Here is a 13,885-nt window from a genome sequence, read left to right on the forward strand (position 1 = left end):
ACAGTTCTTACCAGTTGCTCTCTGCAGGTAGATTTACACTGACACATACTTCAGGGCTGATCTGGTGTGTTGGATGCTAGATCAATCTCAGTAGTCTTCTAGCAGGAACTCCCCAGCTGAACCTTGGAGTTGGCCATCATCTCCCTTAATCTGCGGGCCCCAAAAGGCAGGAGCAAATGCCACAGAGAACAATTTGATCTCATAAGTGAATGCGCAAATCGTGCTGAGCCAAGAAACTAGCTTTCTGAGGGCTCAATACAGGAGGGGCTACCATGTGTCCAATTTTGTTGGGGCCCACTTGCTCCAGGCTATGAAGAGATTCCTAATTCTGCATGCCTGGCATGGAACACCAAAACCAGCAGCCTTGGTGGAACATGCAATCCCCACCAAGTGGAACCTCATAGCCTGCGCAGTAACTCTGGACCTGTGCAGGTGCACAAAAAAGTGTACAACCTGCCCCTCCCTCCCAACCAATGGCCTGCTGCCACTGTAACCTGTCTCTAGCCTGAACCAGGCAGACTTGGTCAGAGCCAACTGATATGCCCTCATGGTAGCCTGGGCAATGGCCTCTTCTCCAAGTCCCCACAGGTCGTCTGGGAAGTCAGTGGGGAGGAGATTGGCATCTAGGGTGAGGGACCAGAACCTGTCCTATTGTAAACAGACAATGCACCCACTACTTCGTTGTTCAGACCTGGAATTTATCATGCTGAGAAGGTTATATTAGTGACCAAGCATGTTAGCACGAATTGCCTCACTAACCTCTTTACCCTCTTGGATTTTTTAAATTGTTTGATAACCCTGATTATGGCACCAGGAATGCATCTTCTAGTCTCTGAACAGATCTATTCGCATGTGGACTGCCACCAGAATGGGGAAAAACTCCAGAAAGCTGAGGACACAGAGCAGATTGCCTTCTCACTGCTCGCTGGTGACCCTGGTTGTGCACCCCATAACCAATGCGTCCTGCTGTGTCTGCATGGACTTGCAACTCACCCGGACTCCCAATGGTCCTCCCACATACCCAGGGTTTCCCTGCTTCAGTGATGCAGAGCATGCTCCTCGGCTGAAGTCTGCACCAAAGGGCCTACCTGGGGATACTACTACATGCAAAAACGAGGTAGCTCTGGAGCGACCGGAGCTATTTTCCTGAGACTTTATGTTTCCTTGATCTGCGTTCTGAGAAAAGTCAACATGTCAGCAGGAAGGCACGAAACCTTACAACTCAAGTCAAGCAATCTTCCCAAATAAACTATAGAGGCAGATGTGTCTTCAGTTTTTGTAAAATTTGTTTTGTTTTGATTTTTGCACTAGTAATATGCCAAATGCCTCGATCATGGCCATAAATGTGTTCGGCAGGCAAGAACAATCCTTGCTACCATGCTGTCAGTATTCCCCTAGTGCCCATTCTGCTTCTCAGTCATAGCTAGGGGCTCCTTGTAACTTGAGTCAGTGTTACTAGTACTGGGATGTTGGTTGGAATGCACAGTTCCCTTGTTAGAAGGATGCACTTACCCAAGGCAAGGGAAGGATGTTATGAGGGAGGGTTACTCCAACATGAAGTCCCAAGAAGCCCCATAAAGGGATGGAGAGGTAAGGGTTTTGCACAAAAACAATATATCATCCCCAACAACAACCTTAGAATCACACTTATTGATCTACAGTAACCTAAGCCAGTGGTTCTCAACCTGTGAGTCCCCAGGTGTTTTGGCCTCCAATTTCCAGAAATCCCAGCCAGGTTACCAGCTGTTAGAATTTCTGGCCAAAACATCTCTGGACCCCCAGGTTGAGAACCACTGTCCTAAGCAGTAAGTGTAGGTGTGGTCTGGCTGTGTGCTCCTCTAAAAAAGGAACTGTAATATAACAGCAAGCCAGCTCATTCCAAACAGCCCTCTTTAGGATCATTAGTTTCTGCCTCTTCTGGTTCCTGTGGGTAGCATCTGCACTTTTATCTAATCTGGAAAAGCCAAGCCCTAATATTTTAAAACTGGAAGTGGGTTGAATGAAATAGCTAACTGTGTGGCTACTTCATCTACACCAGAAGACATCCTCCATATTTCCAGTGATTAGCTGTAGAACAGGCTCATCTCATTTTAGTCAGTATTGATTTTTATACTGAATTTAGAAATGCAATTCTGACATAAATTAAAACCCATCTTTAATCTAAAATTCAGTGGATATGTGTTAATCCCCCCCCCCCGCCTGAGAATAAGTAAGGAGAGTCCATGTCGGATATTCTGAGAGAGTATATCACAGGTAATAAAGATTTGTGAGCTGTAGGCTTTATAGGTCAATCATTCAAACAACTGGCCATTAGGTTATACTCACCAATTAGAATGAAAACCTGTTAGGTTGTTTTGGAAATGAATACATTTAATGCATATTAACACGACAATATCATTTTTATGGCTTCCTGCCTGTGTCTATTTATTTGGCATTTCGGAATTGTAAAAATTATTTTGTTATTTTCAGCAATTATGCATCATTTATGTGAAGAAACATCTATCAGGGTTTCTTTTTAAAGACAAACCTGCTTCATGGTTCGTGTCCACTCTGAAGTCATTAAAAACCAAAGAAGGGAGCTTGCAAAAGAGTGCTTTATAGAGGAAATTGCTTTTTCAGATGTTTATTATCTTAGCAGAGAACATTATAAATTATCATCCGGGCTATACTGCAAGCATAATGAACTCAAGTACCTTTTATGCACTAGCATTCCTTAAAACCATATTTCTCAAAAGATGGAAGACATGGCATAAAGGACCAAGATCTATATATATATAACATTGACACATGTCAACACAGATCATATGATGGCTTTACTATACAGTCAATTCAGCCCTCATTTACTAGGTCCATGTACAATTATTGAAGTCAATGTAGCACTTGGGTTGAATTTAGGGGTGTTATTACCCCTTTTAAAAATATTATTGTGTACAGAATAAGAAGCCTCAATTTTTTATTCCTAGTCTAGGATTTCTTTTTCTTTTCTTCTGTATGCATATTCTTCTTGAGAGCATTTGCAGTTCAGAGAATATTTAGTGCACATTGTGTGAACAATGATTGCACCAACTACAATCGTTTTCTTCTTGCTTGGACTTTTTTTAAAAAAATCTATAAAGATTGGATGGCTGGCTTCCATCTTTTTGATCAAAAAGTCTGAAGCTCTATGGTTGTTATGTATGGGCGATATGTGTGTGTATTGTTCTTGTGCCAAACCAGAAACTGTTTTTGTGCAGAGACATGCAAATAGCAAAAATATTTAACCAGAGGACAGGACGCATCTTGCTCTGACCCAGGAGGCTAAAAATCTTGTGGAGAGTTCATGATGAGTTGGCTCACTGCATCAAGAAACACCCTGATTTATCAAGAACTGGTAATTTTGCAACATTTCAATTCAGCTGCAAGTTCAGTCTGGGTAAATACAGTATAGTAATTGGCCACACTTTCATTTCCTTCCTTATTCTGTACAATTTTTTAAAAAAGAAAAAAATATGTAATAATCCAGACAACAAAGCACTGGCATGTCGATAATAAGATATGGGAATCCTTCTTGTTTAAATTTCAGACTAGGTTATCTTTGATATTACCAACAATATACACTTTGTTACCTCTTAGATTCCTTATTTGTCAATTAGTACTTCATGTGGAAACTAAACTTTGACCTTTCTTCTTTTTCTTCTTTATAACCAAAGGCTACATTTTAATAGTTTTCTGGAATCTTATCCCTCACAGTAGATTTCCTCCACATTTAATTGCTTCAGCATGTTTCAGATGATGTTGACTGAAGCTGTGAAAAGCTCTGTTCCAGAGAAGGATGTATTTCATGCTTATACAGTATTTACATTTCAAAGCCAAACAATTTCATGATCTGGGGGTGCAACTGACAAGCTATTCTTCTGAAGAAATTGCTTATATAGTGTAGTAGGTTCATGCAGCTGAGAAATAAAATGTGACACTGTCACAAAATAATTTATGCATTAATTATAACACAAGTATCTTTTCTTTCACATTTCAACTTTTGATCTTTTATTTTCTTAACAGGATCGTAAGTTTCATGAGCTTATTTTGTGTTTCTAAAAATGACATAATTTACTAAATTAAAAACGGAGAACTGACAGATATCTTTACTTTCAAAAGAAAAAAAAGAGCACCAAACTTCGTATCACTCCCCATCATATTCTGTTTATTATAATATTTTATTTTATGTGGTTTTGCCTCTGGGGTTTTTGTAACCGCTTGTTTTCCTAAGATTTGCCCCAGTTAATTGCTTTTAAAATCCCCCTTCTTTTGTACTATGTCAAGCCTGAGAAGCTCTATTTATAAGCACTACATGATTTCTGCACATTTGATCACCCGCATACATGTGGAGAGACGTTTTAAACCAGTCTTTATATATAGCACTCCAGATTATGTTGGACTGCAACTCCCATCAGTCCAACATGTGTCCCGAAAGGTGGGAATGATGGAGTTGAAATTCAATAAACCACTCCTGAATCACACAGTTAGAAATGTAGCAATCCCATTATTTTTGTATGATGCTCATAAGAATGTCTGCTGGCTATTGTGCTGATATAGTTGAAGTGAACACTATTGCGCATGCACAGAAAAGAATCTGGTTGTCTGAGTATATCCACCTGTGAGAGATGATATCTAAATCTGAGGTGTAGGAATGTGAAGTTCATGGCTTTGAGGCTGAAATATTGTTGTGGTGAGTACTGCTTCATACACATCTGATGTGGCAGCAGTAAATGCAGACACAAGAATGGCAGAAGCTTATATTTGTAGTAGACGCCTGTGAGTAAGATATGTGCCAATATTCCTGTGTTGCTGTGTCCTTTGTGACTTCTGGTGACCCTAAAGCCACCCTATATGGGATTTTCTTGGCAAGATTTGTTCAATGGAGTTGGCATAGCCTACCTCTGGAGCTAAGAATGAGTTTGATTTGTCCAAGGACATCTAGTGGATTCCATGGTTGCAGAGGCGGTTCAACCACCAGGCCAACTAGGCAGTTGCCTGTGGCGCCATCTTGTTGGGGGCGCCATCGAGGCAACTCCTGTGTCCTGAGGCCTGCCTCCGCAAGGTATGGAACTGCTTTTTCTGTTGATTTGTTGTAAAACATGATGTTTTAGTGCTTAATTTGTAAAATCTTAATGTAATTTGATGTTTAATAGGCTTTTCCTTAATCCCTCCTTATTATCAAACATTTTCGCTTATCCAATGCTTTTATTTTTCAGTGATTGTTTTGGGGGGGCGGGCACCAAAATTCTGTTTGCCTACACTTGAAAAATACCTAGGGCCGGCTCTGCATGGTTGAGTTGGGATTCAGACCGCTATACCATGCTGGCTGGCTGTCAAGGGATCGCTGCCTGTTTAATATCTAAATTTCAGTCACTCCTAAGAAGATTCCTAAAGGAATCTTCATTCTGCCTTTGGATGGGCAAGTGTAACCCTCCAGATATTTTCCCCTTATAATTCCCTTGAGCCTTAACCATTAGAATAAAAAAGGTGATTACAAATATAAACATCTGAAAACATCTAGAAAGCCATTAAATTAACTATATTTCAGCCTGAGCATCAAGTGCTGGAGACAGGGCTGAGCACCTGAGGCGCCTGTTAGGACACACAGGGGACGGAGCTAGAGGAGTGGGCCTGGCTTCTTCCCAAGAGCCCAAGACAGGACTGAGAATCTATACCTCTCCTGAGGCGCTTGTTGGGACACAGAGGGCAGAGCTAGGGAAGGGGGCAGGGCCTCCTTCCAAGAGCCCGAGACAGGGCTGAGCCTCTATACCTCTCTTGAGAGGCCTTTTAAGACTAAAGGGCGGGGGTAGGGGTGGGGGCGGGGCCTCTTCCCAAGAGCCCGAGACAGGGCTGAGCCTCTGTATACCTCCCCTGAGGCGCTTGTTAGAACATGACAGCAGGGTATAGAGGTTCAGCCCCGTCAGGCACTTGGGAAAAGGCCCCGCCCCCTCCTCTAGCCCCACCTCCTGTGTCCTGGCAGGTGCTGCAGGACAGGGATAGAAGCTCAACCCTGCCTCAGAGCTCGTAATCCCGCCCATCCCAGTCCTGGCCGCCCATTTGTGGGCCCGCCCACCTCCCCTCACAGCCCTGCATCGTGGACTAGGGGAGAGGCTCAGCCCTGCCCCCTTGAGCAGGAGCCACACCCACCCCTCTAAGCCACACCCCCATTTCCAGGGGGCACTGAGTCATTTTTTTTTTCTGGAAAGGGGGTGGCAGGCCAAATAAGTTTGGGAACCACTGGTCTAGTCCTATTTCTAGGACCTGCCCAATAGTTATAAATAGGAAAATGCCTCCCAGTATTGTTCCATTATCTGGGTGGAGGCCACTAGGGGGTGCTAGAGAGAGAAGGATAGTCCATTTTATGGGGTGGAGGGTGGATTGAAGGAGTAAAAATATTACTTCTGTTTTCCTGTTATTCCCCAGCCCCTGTTGACTTCTTGAAAACAAGAGCAGTGGGGAGGGAAAAATAAACAGGGAAAATGGTTTTCCTCCTTCAACTCCCTCCTGTAAAATGGACTATCCTTCTCTCTAGTGTCCCCTAGTGGCCTCTGCCCAGATAATGGAACAGTACCTGCTTCACCATTAAAATGCAGTACAAATTTACACAACTTTTTTCTCTGAAACAAAAATACTGCAGACATTGTCCTAGTACCTGATTCTTTTTATTTCTTTTAAAGTGTTGATTTTTTCTTTGATACAGAAAAAATAGCATTTTTAAATGTACTGCTGTTGAGATGAATAATTGGTTGACGTGATCTTAGACTTACTTGTCTGATAGTAAGTTCAGTAAAAATCAATGAGGTTGCTTATTTGGTGCTAAGTAGGTTTGCTCAGTATGTCCAAATGAAATTACTTTCCAGGAGGAGCTCACAGAGAAACTGTTCTTATATTTCCCAGTAAAAACATTTAAGGCTCAGGTGTTATCAGTAGTATTTAGGCAAGCATAATACAGAGCCAGCTGATCCTTCATTTGTTTTTCAGTGGTTCTGATCTGAGTACAAGTCTTATCTTTCTCATACAAAGGGATGACCTTCGGATTATATTGTTCCTTGCTATAACAGTTAAACCTCTTTCTTTTCCTTCTACAATGCATCTGCGCCTCTAGAGCCTAATATGCAGCTGGAATGACATGCTTGCGACTAACCCAGAGCCCTTCCGGACAGGCCCTATATCCCAGGATCTGATCCTAGTTATTCTGCTTTAACCTGGATTATCTGTGTCTGCACTATCAGATAATCTGGGATAAACAGATAATCTGGTATCAGATCCTGGGATATAGGACCTGGCTGGAAGGGTCCCCAGTCTTCATCTATACTGCCATATAATCCAGTTTCAGAATGCAAATTAACTGCTTTTAACTGGATAATATGAGACTACACTGCCATATAATCCAGTTCAATACTGGATTATATAGCCATGTTGATGGGATCTTGGTGTAATTTAAAATAACAGCATAGATAAAGGAGTGAAATTTTCAACATTAAAATAGATTACCTCCAAAGAGATTGGATCTACACGGTTCTGCTAGTTGCCACCAACTATAAAATGCAAAGAGCTGATGTCAGAAATACAAGTGGAAGCTAATTTTATAGTCCAATGATAGTCCCTTTCCAAAATATCAAAACCAGCTTTGTTCCCCTTGTGTTTTCCAACTTGGATTATATATGGTTTCTATAACCATAGCCAATTAGACTTAAAATGGAAATAGTCTCACTTCCTGAATGTTACAGTCAGGCTGTTCTCCTGTGAAAATTTGTGAGAGACAAAAGAATGTAGTTATTTCAGGGTTGGACTAGGCCACTGGAAGAACAGGGTTTGATCTCTTTTTGGCCTGGCAACTTATTGGGTGACCCTTGGCCAAGTTCCACTTTCTCAGCCTCATAGCAAGGCATAGACCATCTGACCAACTCTTGCCAAGGAAAGTCTGACAACAACTGCAACAACATAAAGGGATGTCCTATACAAACTTAAAGATGTCAGCTGTTTCTTCCTGCCAAGCATTAGGACAGATATCAACTGCTGTGTGAGTGATCAGACCTCCTTATCCTCTGCTCCCTCCTCCAGATCACTGGGGAAATCAATTTGGTGGGTGTTTTTCTAATGACAGCATTTCCAGTGTTGGGGATGGGAGAAGAAAGTGTGTTGGGATTATGCAGGATCCACAACCATCCCAGTTCAAGTATTTGATCTAGATCAGCTCTGGATTTGGGATAGATTGTTTCCCTTCAACTGAAACAAATGGGGGTTGATATTTTTTGTTTCATTTTCAATGACTGGCAGAAAGAAAGAAAAGAAAAGAAAAGAAAAGTAGAGAGTGAGTGAGTACTTCCTTCTACTCACCTACTGTATCAGCATGACCATTGCAGTGCTGTGCATGAGGCAGTTTTGTTGTCCTCTGTTCTTTTTACCAACACTGGTAGAATTGCTTTAACCTGGTCAATATTCATTATCAGTTAGTGATTCTCAAGTAAGTGGGGTGTTGAATGCATTCCAGTCTCAATTCTTCTTGCTGGTCATGCAGGTGCCCTGTTTTGATATCAGCACAACCAAAGGCTTGGCTAGAAGTGGTGGCGCTGACAACATGGAGAGAGTGAAATGCGGGCTGCCCCATCTCCTGTGCCAATTCAAATGTGCTGAATCTGGGGCTGCTCCAGAGAAGATTTGCTCCAGGCTAAACATACCTCAAAATAAGGCTAACTGAACTCATGAACTTATGCATATACATGGTAAAGGACACACTGCCATATATTACAGTGAAGTGTAAGATTCAAGTCAAGAATAACTCAGGTCAATGCTGATATAAAAGATCATTAAATTATAAGATCTGTGGGCACTGGAGGTAAAGCATTTTTTCCTAACTAGCTTGTCATAAAATAAAGTTATAACACATGCCTAAAGATGTTTTAATACCAAAACTGTCAACAGTAGGGATGCAATTATTATCATGGCAATCTATTAATTTAAAACGATGATACCTTCAAATTGGATATACTAGGAATCTAGAAAGTGTTATTTTTTCTTTTCAACAAGGCAATTAAGGCAAGTTCTCATTTTAGCATTTAAAGGTTAAAACACTACCAAAACACTGCATTCTTAAATAGCAGTGCAAAAGAAAAGACATTTCTAATTATCTCAGTCATTTCAATTACTAGAAAGCTTTCCCAATTATTTTTCTCAATTTCTGTATTTTTCTAGAGATAGAGAAGAGCCTATAATCTCCTCCCATTTTTTGTCTGCACCATTTGAATACTGCTTTTTTCCAACCCGGAGGACACAATTCTGAAAAGAGAACAGTTTTCATTGTAACTGACCACTGTGCAGGAATAAGGACACAATCTTTGGCACTAATTAAAGTTGTATCTGAAAGTCCCCACTAGTAATTTTGAAACTTATGTTTTGTGTCAAGGTTGTATAGTGTCATTTGACTATTGTTCAAAGGTTTATTTAGCCATGTGTATAAGCAATTTGAAGTAACAGGATACAATGGTGTTTGTACATAATTTCTCTATAATAGATGTATAATGTTCACAGATAATGGTGCCATATTGGTGGCTTTTTCTATATGTGGTCTTCCAGATGTTGTCAGATATCATGTCCTGACATTCCTCACCATGACCTATGCTAGCCTGGGATGCTAAAACTTGCAATCTGAAAAGTTACAAGACCACAAACTTTGCTGTGTACAGATTTTTGAAAGGTATATGAAGTGTAGAACTTAATTTAAAAAATGAGGATGCAAACACCAGGCATTAACTCTACTTGACCATTCCGTTTTGCATATACAGTGGGCCCTTGGAGTTCCAGGAGAGCCACCACTCTGATTCCTGCTGCCAAAATTCACAGATTTTCAAGTCTCATTATATACAATGCCTTAAATGATATGGTATCTTTTATATACAATGACAAACAACTCAAAGTAGCTCTGGAGAAAGCCTGATGATCTGTAAAATGGTAAGAGGTCACAGCAGGCTGTGCAGTGTAGTGCTTAGCACATAGAAAAACCAAAGTTTGCTTGTTTGGATTTTTTTCCAAATATTTTTGAGCTGTGGCTGGTCAAATTGAATCCATGGCTATTGAAGGTCTACAGGACCCTCAATACAGACCATTCTCCTTGTTCCTGGGTTTTTTTGTGGCTGAGATGGTGAGAGCTTTCTTTTCCAATGGTTCAAGGTACACAAACTTTGTTTTATGCACAAAATTATTTTAAAAACTTTTGTGTTTTATGCATATAAAATGTATATGAAACATGAATTAAGTTGTGTTTATGCTTGAGTCTCATCTTAAGATATTTAGCATTTTACTGTGTACTAGATGTGTGCATTTTTCTTGTTAGTCCTTCTAAGATGTATCAAATTAGTTAAATTGGTACTTACAAGGCGTCGTAAGTGTGTGGCCCACACCAAAAACTTAAGACTCGAAACTTACCTAATACTTTTTTGTTTGCATTTTGTAAATCTCGGAAGCCTCAGTTTTACTTTCAGCACAAGGAAGCAAAGCCAGAAAGGCTGCCTTTCCTCTTTAAATTAATGGCCTTTTGCCATTCAGAGAGGAAAAACTGGGCTGAGAAGAAATCCATAAATGGATGGCCTTTGAGGGTCCCTTCCAACTCAATAGGGGAAGCATATTAATTAGTTTAGAGGCTGGATGGCCATCTATCAGAAGAATTTGGTGGTGCCTTTCTGCCTTGAAGAAGGGGATTGGACTAGATGGCCCTTGTAGGTCCCCTCCAACTCTAGGATTCTATGAAAATGTAGAATTGATTAATATTGGTTTCTCTTGATTAATATGAGAGACATTAAGTTACATAGATGTAGTGGCTTTAAAAAAAAGGTTTTTGACAAATCTTTTTAAAAATTCCCTAAAATCAGTAGATGTATGAATATTTCTGAAAGTTAGGGGGAATGATCCCCTGTTATCGTGTGTCATTGTATAGAAAATTCAAGAAAATAGCTCTTGTAGTTTTTTAAAAAGAAATATTGTTCATAAGAACTATAAAAAATTCCCAAAAATCTATGGATAAATGAAATTTTTGAAACATGATGGGCTAACAGTGGTAACTGTGTTCTACCATAGTAGCAAGTTTCACCCCAATAGCTGTACAATGAGGGAGAAAGGAGCCCCTGAAGGTTCCCCAATTATAGTAATTATGAGCAATTACTATAATGAAAAACTAACAACATTACATTACTTTCATTATAGTAACAGAATTTTCACTAACTTTACTTTAGAAACACTTTAGAAATAAAATGCCAGCACCCTCTAATTTTGTAATGACTTTTGAAACTTTTTTTTATTGATCGCACATGTGTGTACCTATATGCAAAGACAGTTATCCCAAAGTCTGAAACAATCCAAAATCCAAAACACTTCTGGTCACAAGCACCTTGGATAAGGAATACTCAAACTATATTAGTCTGCAACACATGTAAGGTGAAACTAATGGTTGCAGAATGGCTATGCATTTTCCTTCTGTGTATCAATCCTCCACCATAGATGCCATCTCAATCCAATGTCTATTTCCTAAGGAGCAGTTCTGCCCATAATTCAGTACTGCTGTTATTTGTAATTGTATTTGTTATGGATAGTGACCCTATCTTGGGGTTTTCTCGGGAATGTTTATTCATAGAAGATTTGCCATTGTCTTCCTCTTAGGAGCGACTTGAGAAACTGCAACTTGCTTCTGATGTGAGAGAATTGGTTGTCTGCAAGGATATTGCCCAGGGGATGCCCGGATGTTTTGATGTCTTTACCATCCTCGTGGGAGGCTTCTCTCATGTCCCCGCATGGAGCTAGAGCTGATAGAGGGAGCTCATGCGCGCTTTCCCCAAATTGGATTCGAACCTGGCAACCTTCAGTTCAGCAACTCAACCTTCAAGTCACAAGGCTTTAATCCACTGCACCACTGGGGGCTCCCCTTTTAGGATGAGAGAGTATGAATTGTCCATGGTCACCCACTGGACTTGACTCTAGTCTCTTGGAGTATTCCTCCTGCACTCAAACAACTATGCCACACTGACATTCTCTGTTGTGTTTACTAACTTGATACTTGTAAGAAATAATTCAGAGTGATTTTCAACGGTCAATTGGATGCAATTGTCATAATACACATACACTGTTATGTGGCTCCATCACATACTGAGTGAAATACTTCAGGGCTCTAATCATGATGAGTACACAAGTTGTCTGGATGTCAGTAACCTCTTCTATGATGTCATAAACAGAATGGTGATAAAAAGAACCAGTTTCGAAAAGGTAAGCTAATATATTCTACAGTTTTCCTGAGCTAAATTTCCATCTGTATTAAAAACCATGGGGCTTCCTTATGAGGAAGCAGCTGCAGTTTTGTACTGTATGTTACTTTTTTTGCCTAGTGTTTATGTTTCCAAGAGTATGTTGCAGGAATGCTCTTAGTAGGTCTAAATTCCCTTTCTCACATATGCTCATTTCTAAATGGCATTATCAGCCAAATGAATTATTCATGCCGACTTGTATAACTAAACTTTTATGCATTAAAAAAAAGAAAGGCTGCGTTGGGATGGGAATTTTAGAGCAGAGAAGTAGTGCAGTATGAATATATGATTAACCTTTCGTGAACAGACTGCTTACTCATTCCAAATCCCTTCAAAACACACAAACCCGCAGGCTATAGCATTTTTGTTTATTAATCTCTGAAGTATTTGTGTGGAATTAGAGCTACCCATATAGTACAGAATACACTATGATTCAACGTATATTCCTGTAGGACAGTCTTAATATAGATATTGATTGCACATTTTCTCTCTGGGAAATTGGAAGATTGGCTTGTATTAATAAGTATTGGCAAGAATAGGATGTTACTAATTTCTTCCTGCAATTTAGCACACAACTTGTTTGTAATGGTCTTTTTTTTCTTTCCTGACACACTATTATTCTCTTACAACAAACCAAACTAGCGCCTCTAGATATTTTGGAAAGCAACCTTTTCATGGCATTTTCTTGGCAAGATTTGTTCAAAGGGTTTTTTAAGTCTTTGCCTTCCTTTATTTATTTATCGTATCAGAAGCAAATTGAGACTACAGTTATAATGTATAAAAAGCCCACAAATAAAGTTTAAAAAATTGTATTATACTAAATGTCCTTTGACCAGAAGCTGGCTACTTGGAGTGTCTCTGGTATCACTGTAAGAAGGTACTCCATTGTGTATGTGGCTCAGACTGCATTGTAATAAGTGGTCTGTGGTTTGCTCTGCTCCACACTCACATGCTGTGGATTCCACTTTGAAGCCCCATTTTTTAAAGGTTAGCTCGCATCTCATGGTGCCACAAGCAGTCTGTTTAGTGCCTTCCAAGTTGCCCAGACTTCTGTGTGCCCAGGAAGGAGTTTCTCATCCAGTATCAGCTACTGTTTGAGGTTCCAAGTTTTAGCCTGCCACTTTTGGAATCTTGCTTGCTGAGGTGTTCTTGCAAGTATCTCTGTGGATTTTAGAAAGCTATTTCTTGATTTAAGGCATTGACTTGCTAGCTGATATCCGAACAGAGGATGGGCAGCTACTTCCAGATGGATGTCAGGTGATGCAATACTGGCTAAACAGTATAATTTTAAGACTTGCAGTATGCCTTCCTCTGAAGCTGAGAGTTTCCTAAGGTCACCCAATAGGTTTCTATGGCTGAATAAGAATTTGAACCCTGGTCTCCAAAGACATAGTCCAATGCTCAAACTACTATATCATGTTGGTCTTCTCTATTAATTCTAGCTGGAAATGGTGTGGGATTATGAACATCAAAGACAAAAGCCTCAGGAGAGCACCAGTTTCGGCATGGTCCTGATGGTGCTACATCAATGATGATTAATAAATATAAGATATTAACCAGAAATAATGAGAACTGTGACA

The 13,885-nt window shown here is 40.2% G+C and overlaps 1 protein-coding gene across 5 annotated transcripts in view; it reads left to right on the forward strand.

The window, feature by feature from the left end:
• Positions 1-13,885, forward strand: part of ccdc178 (coiled-coil domain containing 178) — a 206,995-nt gene that overhangs the window by 19,179 nt on the left and 173,931 nt on the right. For all 5 annotated transcript variants that reach the window (XM_062980407.1, XM_062980404.1, XM_062980405.1 and 2 more), the window contains exon 2: positions 11,668-12,267. The gene's annotated coding sequence lies outside the window, so the exon portion shown is untranslated. The remainder of the gene's footprint in view (positions 1-11,667; positions 12,268-13,885) is intronic.

The sequence above is a fragment of the Anolis carolinensis genome, chromosome 4 (genome assembly GCF_035594765.1).
Source record: "Anolis carolinensis isolate JA03-04 chromosome 4, rAnoCar3.1.pri, whole genome shotgun sequence".
Taxonomy (NCBI): Eukaryota; Metazoa; Chordata; class Lepidosauria; order Squamata; family Dactyloidae; genus Anolis; species Anolis carolinensis.